Raw genomic sequence first — 15,000 nt, forward strand, 5'->3', positions numbered from 1 at the left:
CCACAGGAATCGTCAAGACAAGGAACCCGTGAGTCCAGGCCGATCATTACGAAGGAGAGAGTCATGATAGAATAAATAACAAAGGGTGGAGAACTTTACACAGTGCTGCCTCCATTCCATCATTCACTTCGCCAGGCACGGAGGCAAGAAGGCTGGAGAGGAGAGTAAATATATACAGAAAATTAAGTCGTACATGAAGTTAAAGGCAAGATAGAGTTATTTTCAGTTTTCTTTCTCTCTCTCTCTCTCTCTCTCTCTCTCTCTCTCTCTCTCTCTCTCTCTCTCTCTCTCTCTCTCTCTCTCTCGTCGGGCTTGTATCTCAAAGGAAGATATCTTTCCACTGAATTGATTAAAAATATCGAAAGATGCACACACAGACACACACAAAGAGAGAGAGAGAGAGAGAGAGAGAGAGAGAGAGAGAGAGAGAGAGAGAGAGAGAGAGAGAGAGAGAGAGAGAGAGAGCATTAACAGTCAAGTTGATAGACAGCTCCAGTATATTTTACGTGAAGTTTGACGTCGAAATTAGATGATATTAAAAAATTAAGGACGCCGCTGTGTCACGTGATGGAGGAATACTTCAGGAGGGAAGGCTCGTGGAGTCGTGTAATTGATTGATTGATTGATTTAATGCTCCGCAGCAACGTAATCATATGGCGCTGGGTCACGTGAGGGAGCGAGGCGTGTGGGAGTGATGGGAACAGTGGGGATTAGGTAAAGGTATTCATTACATAGACTATGGAGTTCTTGAAGTGAGTGGTTGGACATTCAAAGACGCGGTGTGCCTGAGGGTGAACTTATAACCCTGAAGCGCCTTGTCTTTTTTTTTTTTTTTTTTTTTTTATTGTGGCCTTAGCAACTCATAGCCGTTATTGTATAAATGTGGTCAGAAGCCAAGGATCATTCTGCACTCATTACCACTATGTTTTGTGCTTTCCCATAAGTCCTCTGATACGCTGATAACATTACAAAACCCGATGACTGAGAGATTCTTTCGCACTGATAGAAGACGAGACTGAAGGAAAACGGTAAACACAATGGGAAGGAAATATGTTGCTCAAAAAATTACTATAGTTATAACATAAAGGTTACTTGATCATTCTCGTATGTGTTATAGCGAAACCATGACGACGATACTGGTTGCTATGGTAAGGGTGCTGGGTTGTTGTCAAGGTTGTGGTTGTGAGGGAACTTGTGAAGGCAGTGAGTAGTGCTGAGACTGTTTGGTTGTTGTGGTGAAGATATTATAGCGAGGTTAGTGCTGAGGTTTGTGGTGGTAATGGAGGAAAGCAACACCCCCCCACGTAATTGAAGAGGGAGCTAAACGTCTTCTGGGGCAGCGTGTCTGATTTATGTGTAATTGATTAGTTCAGTGTGACAGAGATGGCGTCTCCACCATACTCTCTCTTTTTTTTTTTTTTCTCTCTCTCTGGATTTTATTTGACGCAGTAGTTGATTAATATTTCCTAGAATATTATTGTGACAAGCGGTGTAATTACATGGACGTATTTTCCTACTTTCGTTCCCCCTAACTCTCTAATATTCCATCTGCAACACACGCCAAGCGGCGCCAGCTCCTCCCTTGTCTTGTCCCGGCGCGCGGTGGTGCCCAGTGCGGTGTGGCGAGGAGTGTGGTGGTGCAGGGATGCGAGGCGGCGGTGTGGTGGGGTATGAATAGTGGAAACTTGCTTGGGGCTGTTTTCACTTATTTTCTTTCCACGTAGTTGGCTTTTATCCTCTTCGCATTGTTTAAGGTTATTTTCTTAACTTTTCTTTCCATGCTCTTACTTTTTTCCCCTTTACACATTGTTTTAAGTGAACATTTTTCTCTATTATTTTTTTTTTCCTTTCTGCTTTGTCTCGCGGACCGTTTTGAGTTATTTTTTGTTTCTTGTAATTATTTTCCTTTTCCACGCGTCTTATACGTGATTGTAAGACAACGTCAATGAATTATGAACAGTTATAAAGACAGACCGTTAATGTGACGGGATGTGCAGTTGAATATATAAATTTAATCAATATATATTCCTTATTGATTTATTTCTGTTTCTTTCAGACAAGCCCAGTGGAGGCGTTACTGAGGTGTTACTGAAGGACACAGGAAAGGAAAGGAAGGAAATCACCAGTCAGGAGAACAGAGGGCAGGTGAGGCAGAAAGTTCACAGCGGCGATTGATAAGATAACGTAGGAGGTGGAGGGTGGCGAGGCGCAGCAGAGCGTGGAGGCGGTGGCACTGGGAGAGTTGTAGGTACTGGTGGTGTCGCTTGTAGCAGTAACTGTGATGATATTATATTAGTGTGGCATAGATAGTTGTTATAGTGATGGGATGAGCAGCAGCGACAGTACCATTGCTTCCATTACTTTTTTTTCGTGACGAAGGGCGGAAAAAATCAGGGATGGCATCATATAACTAATAGTGGGCGCAGGAGAGACAGTTAATGGATAATAATGACGTTGGTCTACTACTACTACTACTACTACTCTCAACAGTGAATAAAATCCTAGCTTGCCATAACGTTTATAGTGAAGCAGAAACACTTACATTTGCCAGAACAACACATTGCCTCACCACGTCTACAAAACAAGCGCCACCTTTACCGCAGGGAAAAAAAAAGAACTCAAACGTATGTGGACTTTTATCTTTATATGAGAATTCTGCAAGGAAAGTATTACACAGCGACATGCCCGCCAGCCCCGTCAGTACCTGCGTCACGCTCTGGGGGGAGAGGAGTGGATGAGTGAGGGGCAGCGGCGGGCGGAGGTCAGGGGGCGTCTCCTGCACCAGCAGACGCACGTGGCCGCCTCCAGCTGCTCTACGTGGCGTGGCCAAGACAGTTGGGTAATAAAACTGGACGCACCACACATACACACACACAAACAAACATGGACCCTCTTCAGATGTAGATTGGCACACCAAATGATATAGTATTGATAATCTCCAGTAATTGAGTTACAAACAATATTTTTGGGCAGGAGTGGCGCAATAATGGCAGTGTAATGAGTCATAAATGATTTCACAAGGGCGGTAAAGTGTGTTAACGAGCGTGGCTGTCTTCGAGCCTAACATAAGCGTAATTTACTTTCAGCAATACATTTTCGACCGTCACGTAGTCTTCATCTAACAATAAACTGAATAATTTACTGTTCTTCTGTGTCTGAACACTCTTAAAACTTGGTATCAATTGACGGGGCCGCTATTACGCGATCTATATCGACAACAAGAAAAATGCTGTGCTGGTATGAAGGAAACGTTTTCGTGAATTCCTCTCATCGCGAGGGACACAAGCTTGGCATTTGTGTGGGCTTTTAAACAATGGCATCTCCAGCAGTCTTTCAGTTAATTATGAGGGTGAACTCACTTCTGCAGGTTTCGGCCATGGATCTCAGGAACACGAGGAACACGAGGCAATTCATCCCAGTGGACCTCAAGAATTCATCGCTGCTTGAAAGTTGTTGTTCTTTAGCTAAGAGCGTAAACTTTCTTGCTGATCTTTCGGATTTAAGCAAAACAAACAGACAGACCAGACATACTCACAAGGACACGTGTGGTCTGCTTGATGTTCGGTGCATGCGTGGTTGTGATTGTTGTGGAGTATGTTCAGGTCTTACATTTTAATCACGAGTTACATCCCTTGAGGATCTGTGCGCCCCACACACCAGGATTGTCAAGCCACATTGCATTGTCGTGCTTGCATTGGACTAGCAGCGAGGGAAGCATGGTAAAGGTGGCCTTGAGTGACCTTGTAGGTTAACTTACCTAGAATCCGTTTGACTTCTGCTTGGGTGAGGTAGAGGTTGAAGTTAGCTGTCCCGACGCCCATCATGACCACCACGAGGGCCGCCGTCAGTAGGACCCTGACGCTCGCCATCCTCGCTCACAGGCCGCGTCTCACCATGGGTTAGGTTGTCGCTCAGCCCCGGAGTGAGGACGGCAGGGCGTGGGTGTTTTGCATGCTCAGAGAAACAACACAAGTATGGGCGTGTTTCAGTTTAGTTCGTTGGCAGTAAGTAGGAAGTCTTATATCTGTGGGCGCCTCACCAGCTCATAAAGTTTATCAAAGTTTTCCAAAGTGTCAGAAACAGACATATGCAGCATGTTCACGCTCGACGCCCATGCAGATATTTTCAAAAGAGTGTATGAGAGTAATAACACGGCACGCGAGAGAAAAGTCAGCCTGTCGCACACGTCGGCGATCGCAAGCACGACGCAGCACCTCCCAGGGTTCAGGTAATCCAGCAGCACACAGACTCCACGTCCACACACTCCGGCAGCCCGGCCAGAACTGAAGGGCTGGGAGCCAAGTGGTCCCCAGCCGCCTCTCTCCTCGCACTCTGCGGTCACCAAAGTCTGGCTCGCACCGTACGACATTTTGGCCCAGCGCGTCGGCCGGGACCATGCTCGCTCGCCCCGTCCATGCCAGAGGAGCTCCATGGCCCATGCTTGAGCAGGAGTTTGGTGGAGTCCCAAGAAAGAAATAGATGGGACAGGAGCTTTTTTTTTTTTTTATATATATTTTTTTGAGTCTCTTGGGTAAACGCCATTCTCCTTTCCTGCCTCAATCCGCCCACCACTTCCTTCCGTAGAAGCCCGGGCCCTGTGATTTTTTTTTTTTTTTTTTATCTATTCTTATTAATGTCAACTTCCCGCTCCCTCAGAAAATTGGTTTTGTTGTTTGACGTGTTTCTTCAGTAATAGTCCCCGGAGGGAGTCTAGGTCGCCACAAGCAGCACCGGGGCAGCGCGGCATAAGTCTGGGCCCCTGTGTGCTGTTCCCTGCCGCCGTCGGGAACATTTCCAGGTGGGACATTCAATCCATTACCACACTTTACGTCCCGTTGCATGCTGAAAAAAGTAAATATAACTAAGTGCTAATATGTAGATGAGTATTTCGGACCAATACATTTACATACATAGAGCCGCGGCCGCAGGGGAGGAGGGGAGGGGGAACGGGAGGGCTCAACGGTAGTGCTGGTTTCCGGGTTTGGTGTGGCGGTGGCTCCATCACGTGAGCCAGACCCCCTTCACTCCAGCCAGCGGAAGAGCGATGGTCCCTAATTTGACGTGAGTTTGTTCCTCACGATAGTGCGCTTCCCTTGCAATAACCATCAGTGTAAGTAATTGTGTGTAAATAGCGACATGATTACCCACGCAGTGTGTAATTATCTGGGCGCTGGTTATTTTCCATGTATGTTTGCGCTGTATTTCTGGACCATTGCGCTGCAGCATGGCCTTGAGGTGTCGGGTTGAGGCAAGTGAAGAAAGAGACAGGTGTGGCCTCACTGCCATCCGTGACCCTGGCGTTACCTGTCTCCGGAATGACTGAGTGACGGACGAGGCGCTTCCATCACTGTGACACCAGAGAGAGAGAGAGAGAGAGAGAGAGAGAGAGAGAGAGAGAGAGAGAGAGAGAGAGAGAGAGAGAGAGAGAGAGAGAGAGAGAGAGAGTGTGTGTGTGTGTGTGTGTGTGGGTGGGTGTTTGCGTGCTCTTTCACGTTTAAAATCGCTCGCTCCTCCCCCTCCATGCCATCTCCACAATCCCCAAAACAGGTGACATTACTCTTCCCCGGGGACACTGCAGCCTGTAAATCTCTTCTCGATTCTTCTCCTTCGGCAGATAACACATCAAAGACTCCTGCAGGTGTTCCTCTGTCATGGCTCCACAAACCCTGACCCTGCTCCTGTGCTCCGTCCTTTTCTAATCCCCCACCCTACCTAGTGTTGTTCATTTCCCATCCCCCTTTCCCTACCGTTCACTTCCCCGTCACCCTTGCCCTTCCCCACTCCTTCCTCCTTCCCGCCCTTTCTTTTGTTTTATGCTGTTATTTTTTTATCTTTGTCTCCTTTGATATTTTTTTAAATCTTTAGTTGCTTTTCAATGTTGCTTGCATGTAAACATCTTGACTATTTAGCTCCTCTTCTTTTTTTATAATTTCTTTCTTCCTCTCTTCTCTTCCCCTTTATCTCTCTATACATCTTTTCCCTTCAGTTGATTTTGTTTTGTTTTCCATTCTCTCCTTTAATTTTCTTTTTCTTTTTCCCCCTTTATTTTTCTTCTTTTCCCTCTTACCTGTTCGCCTCTTTAACTCTCCTCTCCCATTGTCTCTTTCCCTCTTCTATTTCCCCTCTCTCTCTTCAATCTATTTTTCTTCTTTGAATTTCTTTTTCCTTCTTTTCTTTCTCCACCCCCACCTCTCTCTCTCTCTCTCTCTCTCTCTCTCTCTCTCTCTCTCTCTCTCTCTCTCTCTCTCTCTCTCTCTCTCTCTCTCTCTCTCTCTCTCTCTCATCTACATTCCTTTCATCTGCCGCTCCCTCTCTCAAGTCTTCCTCCCCTTCATCTCACTTTAATGTACTTCTCCCTCTTTCCTCTCCACGAATGATTTTCTCCTTGTCCTACATCCTGTCTTGACTACAACTTTTTATTTCATCTCTCTCTCTCTCTCTCTCTCTCTCTCTCTCTCTCTCTCTCTCTCTCTCTCTCTCTCTCTCTCTCTCTCTCTCTCTCTCTCTCTCTCTCATCCAAATTACAATTGCAACATATAGTAAAGAAATAATTGAATACGTGCTTTGAAACTTGATCAAACTGTACATACAAATGCTGAATATGTCTGTGTGTGTGTGTGTGTGTGTGTGTGTGTGTGTGTGTGTGTGTGTGTGTGTGTGTGTGTGTGTGTGTGTGTGTGTGTGTGTGGTGTGTGTGTGTGTAGCGACATAGTAAGCCATAGTTTATACAGTGCTCAGATCTACGTAAATACATTCCCCCTGCTTTCCCCACATCCCCCTCCAGAGACCCACAGCAAGCAACCCCAACACCCACGCAGGGGCCATCAAAGGGTCACTAATCCAGGCGAGTAAAACATCCGTCAGTCTCTCTGCGTGTGTCCTGCAGATGCACGTCACCGATGCATAACAGACACAGTGCTCGCCAGTGCCCGCAATACTCGTACTCGCTGCTTCCCCTCTTTCATCTTTTCTCGATAAATGTGATAGAATATTAATCCTCTCTGACTCGTCCGCTGCTGTGTTATTTTTGTACTACACACACACACACACACACACACACACACACACACACACGCACACACACAACTGAAAGGATGACTGGATAAATACAGGCATGGAGACGGAAACAAACGAGTGTAGTTCAGACCCTGTAAAGTCTAACAAGGCAAATACAACTTGGGAAACACACACACACACACACACACACACACACACACACACACACACACACACACACACGAGAGCAATCCCTTCCCGTCATCTGGTTGCAAGCCGGACTGAGATTTACGAAGATTCACTGTGACACGGATTTCACACCTCCGCTTGTAATGCTGAGTTCCTTTGAATTATTCTTTCATCACAATCTAAGGGCACCACCAATAGTTTGAAATGTGTATGCAATAATGTGGCGGCTGTCTCAAAATGACGCATATTCGTTTGGTTAATGCTCCTGAATACAGATTGTTCCAGCTATCCATAAAAATTCATTCCATTGGTCCTTGGTGATGCCAGCGCCTAAATTTAGGAACCGATGTCTAGGAGGTCAGGAGGTCATGGAGGTGAGGAATCTAATTGCTTCATGACAAACTCACTACCTCTGTCACTACCTTCCCTCGATCTCAAGTCCCCCGATGAGCTAAGGATCTACCATTTGTCAAGTTTAGTAAAAAGACTGTCAGCAGATAAGAAAATTGAGGAGAACACTAAGCACAATAAAGTACGAGTGCAGAAAGAAAAGGCTACTAGACTACGGAAAATGACCGTACAGTTCCACATCAGCCCTGAGAGAAGTGGTTTGGCACAAAGAAGCGTAAAGCGGCGCTGGAATAACAAAGACATCACGTGAATTTTGAACCACCACCTTTACTCCGATAAAAAGTTTCATAATTGTGTCTCATTCCTATTTCGCTTAATACGCATGAAAGCGGAAATCGCCAGGTAATATCCAGTAAAGACGCGCATTGCTACGGTCACGGCAACCTTACTGGCTCCACACAGGCACAGGCACCAGGTACAGACTCAACAGCAGCACAGCAGGTAATTTTTTTTAGCTTGTGATGCTGGTGCTGGTGATAGTAATAAAAATGGATGATGATGATGATGTTGATGTTGCTTATGATGATGATGATAGTGGTCGTAATAATAATAAAATAGTAGTGATGATAACAACAACAGCAACAACCACAACAATAACAACGACGAAGTACCACCGTCGTCAAAAACTCTTCACTTGTTCTGCTGCTCACCTTTCAGACCGGCGGGCATCGTACATCATATTTATTCCTCCTTCCTCTGTAGCTTCTCTCATATTTTCACGATTCCCTTTACTTTGCCATACACGCGCACCCTCGCTCCTCTTATCTCCTTCATCTTTACCTTCATAGTTTTAATATTTCTCCCGCCCCGAGTAGTCGTAACGAAAATCAGTAAGTGATAAAATGCTTACTGTATTTCCCCTTCTTACTGTTCTCTCTTCATTAATTGTTACCTTTTCTTCTATCGCAACAAAGGGGAGCATGAGATGAGACTTCTGCTTTAACCTCTGTTGTGTGTGTGTGTGTGTGTGTGTGTGTGTGTGTGTGTGTGTGTGTGTGGCTTTGTTATGCAGTTTCTATTAATATAACTTATACCCTTTGTGTGTACTACTACTGTACGACCTCTCTCTCTCTCTCTCTCTCTCTCTCTCTCTCTCTCTCTCTCTCTCTCTCTCTCTCTCTCTCTCTCTCTCTCTCTCTCTCTCTCGACCATAGCGTAGAGAGCGGCTGGCTTCGCTGTAAGGTGCTGGACTTGTCGCCGAAAGGCTGGAAGTTCGATCCTCACATGCGGTAGTTGTTCTGGCCAGAGGAGTGGCGGCCTCTTAACCCCACCGGCTCATCATTACCATGCAGCGTGCTTCATCACAACGACAGACGGCCTCGCCCACCTGCTGCATGATAATTGTCCTCACTCATTAAAATCTCTCTCTCTCTCTCTCTCTCTCTCTCTCTCTCTCTCTCTCTCTCTCTCTCTCTCTCTCTCTCTCTCTCTCTTTCTCTCTCCCTCCTACCCTACAAATTTACCCTTCCCGCCCCTATCCCATCTTATCTACCCTCTCCCTGGGCGGTGGCGGCGACGCGGGCCTCTAACCACAAAAGTTACAACGAAAACACACACTTGAGCAAATCGAGAACAGCCGCGTGCATACAAACACCACAGCCACGCCTGAGCCACAGCCGACCTCGCCCAGAATTAATCTTGCATTCCCCAATAAATCAGATGCACACGTCCCCGCGAGCGCCCCTCAAGCAAGGCAAAAGTAAGCGTCCCCATCTCGTTTACTCGCGAACGTACAAGCTTCTCAGGGTGACTCGAGGCAGGTGGAGTGACCGAATTGTTTTCTCCGGTGAGTTATGGTTCGCAAGTGTAGGTCTTTGTGGCGCAACGATGGGTTATTATGGCACGCGGGTAATGGGTGGTTAGGTCTGCCTCCATCCATCACATGTGGCTCTTCCTCTCCGGCTCTTCCTCTCCCTTCCTCTCCCTTCCTTTGCTCTCCGCCCACCCACCTTTCCGTGCTTTCCTTGAGTCTTTCATTCCATCCGTCCTCTCTTTACTTCCTTCCTGCTTTCGTTCTTTCCTTCGCTTGTGTCTGTGTTTTCTCCTCATATTTTTCTACTTTCTTGTTCTTCTCCTCTTCTGTTCCTCTTATGTCGTTTCGTTTTCTTTCATTTCCTTCCCTCCTCTGCTTCCGTTTTTGTGATGTTTTTGTTTCTGCTACGCTTCACTTTTTAATATTTTCTTTTTGCATTTGCTCTCTCTCTCTCTCTCTCTCTCTCTCTCTCTCTCTCTCTCTCTCTCTCTCTCTCTCTCTCTCTCTCTCTCTCTCTCCATTTCTTTGTCGTTATCGTCACTTTGTTGGTTTTACTCTAATTACCTTCCGTCTTCCTCCTCTCTTTCTTCGCTCCTTCCGCCTCACTGTCTGCACTGCTTCCACCCTACAAGCTCCTCTGTTTCGTCTTTCTTCCCCTCCGTTATTCATTATTCTCTCTCTCTCTCTCTCTCTCTCTCTCTCTCTCTCTCTCTCTCTCTCTCTCTCTCTCTCTCTCTCTCTCTCTCTCTCTCTCTCATTATTTAATACCTTCACGTCGTCGTTTCCTTCCATTCCTCTATTCCTTCCTCCTCCTTGTCTTTCTTAACAGTCTTGCTTTGTCACTTTCCCGTCCCCTTGCTTCTTCCTCCTCCTCCTCCTCTTCCTTCTCCTCTCTTTCGTCATTACTCGGGCGGAAAAAGAGAGACAGGAAGAGAGGAAGAGTGAAAGTGTCAAAGTTCTTCCTGTGTTTTTTTTTATGTACGTGACTGTTTGTTGTATTTTGTGCCTTACTGCTGGAAAGTTAGGTCAAGTATTGAGTGATTTCTTGATTCGTCCTGCTGCAAAGAGAGTGTAGTGAGGAGAAGAGCGAGTCAATGTCATTCACTTGTCGCCTGCGTGTGTGTGTGTGTGTGTGTGTCGGCAGGACCCGTGAGGAGGGAGTTCGTTAATTGGATACGCCTGAATCAAGAGAGGAGTTGACTGGAAGACATGATGAAGCTGAACTCGAGCTTGAACTAGCAAAGGAAGCCGAGGAAGTTAGAAATGAAGGAGAGAGAGAGAGAGAGAGAGAGAGAGAGAGAGAGAGAGAGAGAGAGAGAGAGAGAGAGAGAGAGAGAGAGAGGCGTGAAGCAAGGAATTCGAAGTCAGGCAAACAGAATTGGAGATCATTAGGCAAATAGTTAAAGAGAAATGCGATCGTGAAGGTGAGGAATGAGACAGACAACAAGGCGTGTTTGGAATATGAATCGATTCGGACCTGATATCACCTTGAGGCGGAGCACGCGACGAGGCAGGCAGAAGTGACAAGAGCGCACAAGTAAACGTCAGCCAGGTAATAGGGTTTCATCCAAAAGTGGAGAGATAAGTGAAAAGTATGTGCATGTGTAGCAGTAGATAGAGTGGATATAAGTAATAAGTATAAGGATTGCATTTAGAAACATGAATTGAGGAGAGAGAATGAGAATGGCCATGAGTGGTGTGAAGGTATATGGTGACTGTATCTGTACGGTGGAAGATGAGAGGGAGATGGGGCGGGAGGAGTGGAGAAGGCGTCCCGGGTCCCCACTCATCACTCAGAACCAAACATTGAGACATCCCATCCCGGCGGCCAAATTATTTACCTCACCTGCCACCACCTGACACAAGATTCACGTGGCCAGGGATGCCCCTCGGTAATCGGCGTGAAATATCACCTGTAGGACCTCCCAGCTGGATGGAGAAGAATAGCGAAGAAAAGGGCATAACACCGACCGACGAATTAAAGCCAGTCGCCGTAAGGTTCACCAGCCTGACCACTGAGGAGAAAATATTGCCCGTATTGTCTCAGGCCATCGAGGAGTGAGCAGCGTTGGGTTAAGAAGATTAAGAATGATTGCTCCCTCGGGCTACGCGTGCTGCCTTGCGTTGTCTGGGTTGGGGAGCCGCGTCCGACCTGATTTAAGCCTCAGTTTTACCAGTAGCGGGTGTAATTTGGCAAGGCAATATGCGGCATCCATCAGGGGAAGATTACACACGGACGTGGAGCGCGTGTGGTCATTAGCATAGGGAACGTAAGTCCTGCCAAGGGTTTCGCTCGCCCTGACAAAGCTATTGATTCCACTGACCGCGCCGTAGACGGGAAAGTTCAGGGTGGTCTTATGGACTGCTGCTGATGATGACGATGCTAGTGGTGGCGGTGGTTATGGTGGTGGTGGTGGTGGTGGTGAAGTATAGCATAGTGGTGGTGGACAGTATAGTGGTGGTGGTTATAGTGGTGGTGAATGGTGGGGTGATGTGTTACGTGAATAGATATGTACAGGTGCAAGTGCGTGCGCACACACACACACACACACACACACACACACACACACACACACACACACACACACACACACACACACACACACACACATACAAATAGGTTGTGATAACACAGTTAAAAATTACATTACTGTAAACAAAACATGACACCTGTACAGTATATACACAAAAACAAAGACCACCCACACCTGTAGGTATACAGATGTGGAGAGAGAGAGAGAGAGAGAGAGAGAGAGAGAGAGAGAGAGAGAGAGAGAGAGAGAGAGAGAGAGAGAGAGAGAGAGAGAGAGAGAGAGACAGAGAGATGAATGTATGTAAGAGCAAAATAAATAATAAAATAAAAACGAGGAGAGGAACAAATAACCCCAGTCCCGCCATGCGCGTCCCCAAGCCGTGGCGGAGTCTTTAGGATGCCGGAGCAGTGGGTGGCGGCGGTGGCGGCCACTCTTGCCTCCCTGTGGTTGCCCGCCGCCACACCAAAACCTTGATTATACGTTTGATAAATACTAACGACATATAGCTGGACAAGACAGTGAACACAGAATGATGGCTTCCGCCGAGTAGTTTCGCACAGAACAAAGACTCGAGGCCTGCCGGACGCACTCATCCTCTCCCACCAAGAAATACGCAGTTGTTGTAATTTAGCTGTGGATGCGGGAGAAAGAAAACGGAAACCAAATACAAGGAATGCCGCTTGTAAAGCGCCGGGCTTTTGTTTGTGCCTGCAGTTGTTTGTGATCCAACGCTCTGGGATGTTGTTTGCGCGCCGTGGACGCTTTGTCCAGACACTTACCAGCTTAATTTATGGCTGTCCATCGGATCGACGATCACCGCCTACTTCTCTTCTCTTGTGGAAGAGAAAGAAAAGCAAGGAAAATTTGCTCAAAAAAAAAAAATAAATAAATAAATAAATATATAATATATATATATATATATATATATATATATATATATATATATATATATATATATATATATATATATATATATATATATATATATATATATATATATATATATATATATATATATATATATATATATATATATAGGGTGGGAACGGAGACAGGAAGCTTGCCAACCACATCGTCTTCATTCCAGGGAAGATCCAAGACAACCAGTAGGCCAGGGAGGCTGCAGCGCCGTGCCGGAATCCTGTCACTGGTTGGAAACTGCCAAAGTTGAGGCGCTCAGTTGATTTTTCGTTAGAGGTTTGTTCCTGTTGACGTGACCCAGCCAGGCTTTGGCCAAGGCGAGTGCATGGGGCAGGCGTTGGTGGGTAAACAGGGCGTGTGCACACGTTGATAGGCCGTAATTTCACGTCTCTGGGACTTCTTGCTTCGGGATCTGCAGTTTTATCCTGAGGACGCAATGTGTTCGGTGGCCAAGTGTGGTTACGAGGAGGAACAATAGGGAATGGAAGAGATATGTACTGACAGGAGAAACTTACGCACTCAGCTAACTTTTCACACAAGGCTAGCGAACGGTGGTAGCTGAAAGCAAGAAAATACGAAAGCACGCACTCGGCACTGACTTAAGATACCACATTCAGTGCATCACATTCCCCTGTGAGTGCACAACTGTTATATAAATGTGCGGTGGTATGGGGTCACTACTGACCCAAAAAAATCCCTAGCATTTTCCAGGGATCAAATCAGCCTGATCCTCACGGCTCTCCGTCACAGGCGGCGACATGATAAGGAAAGCTATTTTAGAACGACCGGGAACCCTCGCTGTTGTAAGCCTAACGTCACTCGTGGTGGAGAACAGTGAAATTGTTAGAAGAGGGGAGAGGACACTAATCTCCATGTGAATCAGAACTTATGATTATGATGATGATAAAAAAAAAAAAAGTGAAAGTAGATACTAGTAATAATGACCAACAAATTCCACCAACCAGCCACCACACACTTCACTTCAACACAAGCACAGCGGACGGAGGCAACACCGGCTAAGCCAGACACCACTCAGAGCACCGCACATCGCACGCCACCACCCGCCACTCCTTCAGGACAAAAAAAAAAAAAAAAAAAAAAAGAATGTGGCATGTGGCATGAATTCTCCAGAGGTCGCTGGAAACACTCACCCCCAAAAAGACCCACAAACAGATTGATAAATAAACAAACATTCAAGTGGGTTAATAAAAGCTCTACCGGCCATCTGAATTCCATTAAAATGGTGCATAAAAGTGCCGTAACTCCCTCTAATGAGGACGCAGGATCGGGGCTGAGGGGGCGTGTTGCCGCACCGCAGAACATTTTTCTTTGGCACATCTGGTTTCTTTTTATACACATTGCAGGTGATCACCATTCCCTCGGATATTGTTAACAGTGATTCCAGCTGGCGATGTGTCTACTTTTTGTAACAAGACTGATTTTTATTAAGTGGTGAGTTTTAGTGGCTTCTGAAGAGGGAAAAAGGGGGTGAATACGAAACTTCCTGTACAGAATCAGCGGCGCGGGTTGCGGAGGGTCGCTGTCGATGGCTACGCCCACGTGCATTGCGGCTATTCATTGCGTCCTGTTTGTCTGGCATGAATAAGCAAGACCCATTTTTATGCCTCACGATGCACTTGACTTTCCTTTCGCCCATCTGTCTTCCAGGGAACTGCTCTTTGCCCCCGCCCCCGCCCTAGGTAAGCTCCCCTCCCCTTCTTTCCCTCCGCCCGCTACTGTTTATAAACAAACGTCGGGGTGGAGTACCTCCCTTCCTCGCCCTCAGACTAATTACCTCGATCCCATTATGTGACTTTAATTAGATAAAGCTGAAAATTAATTTAAGCGTCCACCTATTATTTTATTTTATTTTTTCTATTTCCAAGGCACTGATAATGACCTATTGCGGGCACTGGCGGAGTGGAATGCTCAGTGCGGCTTAATTTGTAAGTATTTTGGTTATGGGGGTTCGGTAAGTGCGCTTGTGCGGATGTGCTTATTCATTAAATCCATTTTTTATTTCGTTTGTACCTTTCAATACAGTGAATTTGCCAAGGGAGGAATCATTGAGGTACAGTCAGCCTGCACGTAATGGTCGCTTTAATTAAGGGTTCACCTGGCCGCCCCGTGTCAACACAAGGCACAGCTTCCACCTTCAATTGAAACGCTCTTGGATTTTCAAAAAGATCACGTATT

General features: G+C 46.2%; 1 protein-coding gene across 6 annotated transcripts in view; it reads left to right on the forward strand.

The window, feature by feature from the left end:
* LOC135100682 (helix-loop-helix protein ngn-1-like) overlaps window positions 1-15,000 on the forward strand; it is a 589,312-nt gene that overhangs the window by 99,144 nt on the left and 475,168 nt on the right. For all 6 annotated transcript variants that reach the window (XM_064003834.1, XM_064003835.1, XM_064003833.1 and 3 more), the window contains exon 3: window positions 2,057-2,145. The gene's annotated coding sequence lies outside the window, so the exon portion shown is untranslated. The remainder of the gene's footprint in view (window positions 1-2,056; window positions 2,146-15,000) is intronic.

The sequence above is a fragment of the Scylla paramamosain genome, chromosome 5, assembly GCF_035594125.1.
Source record: "Scylla paramamosain isolate STU-SP2022 chromosome 5, ASM3559412v1, whole genome shotgun sequence".
NCBI classification, from domain to species: Eukaryota; Metazoa; Arthropoda; class Malacostraca; order Decapoda; family Portunidae; genus Scylla; species Scylla paramamosain.